The following is an 896-nucleotide window of genomic DNA, read 5'->3' as shown; positions in this document are numbered from 1 at the left end:
ACAACCAATGTACCGCCAACAACAATTATCTCAAATTTTTGGGGTTAAGAGGATTCGAACCAACTATCTCCAGAAAATCGGTTTAGTTTTTTAACCTTTACAGCACAACACTAGCAATTTGGCTATTCTGTTGGACTTATATACCAGTTGATCGTTAGCTATTTGCCAAATTTACACCGAGCAAGCTGCGTTCATTCAGGCCTGCGGCTGAAACGGTCTGGACAGCTTTCACACATAGTTAGAGATCATTGTGTAAAAGAGCTTTATATCATTGTCATTAAATACAGTCGTAATTATCTTCTTCATACTCTTCATTGTTGTCGGCATCAGTCATACTTTTTATCACAGAAAATTGAAATGCGATACTTAATCTCACATAATAGGATTTTCTTAGATCGTTTTGTCGAATTAAATAATTCTGATCTAATTGTGATACGGCCAAGATAACCACCACTAAAAACCAAACAACACTAGATTCTAATTGGAGCCTTTTCGGTCTGTGATATTGCCATCTGAGGTTATTTTGGTCTCAGACCTCGACATGTCGATATCTTTTTTCTACCTGAAGATTAAATTCACCTAGTTAATCAATATCAATAATGGTTTGATTTAAGTCCATTATTTGATCATTCATTTTAACATCATTTCTCAATTGACCTATTCAAGAATATTTTGATAGCCCAATACCTCAATTTCTCCAATAGCTCATATAATAACTGAACTACCCCGTCATTGGGTGAGTTTTTAACAATTGGGTAGGTGTTGTTAAAGGTTTGTCAAAGACTTTTTCTCTGTTTTTATGCTACAAATATAAAGGTTTTTGCTTTTACCTATTCGTGCACCTTTCTGTATATACTCGGAAACTTTGGAATAAATCTGCTAGTTAGTCAGTCAAA

The sequence above is a fragment of the Convolutriloba macropyga genome, chromosome 15 (genome assembly GCF_964194025.1).
Source record: "Convolutriloba macropyga chromosome 15, txConMacr16.3, whole genome shotgun sequence".
Classification (NCBI taxonomy): Eukaryota; Metazoa; Xenacoelomorpha; order Acoela; family Convolutidae; genus Convolutriloba; species Convolutriloba macropyga.
Note: the sequence above shows the minus strand (reverse complement) of the source record.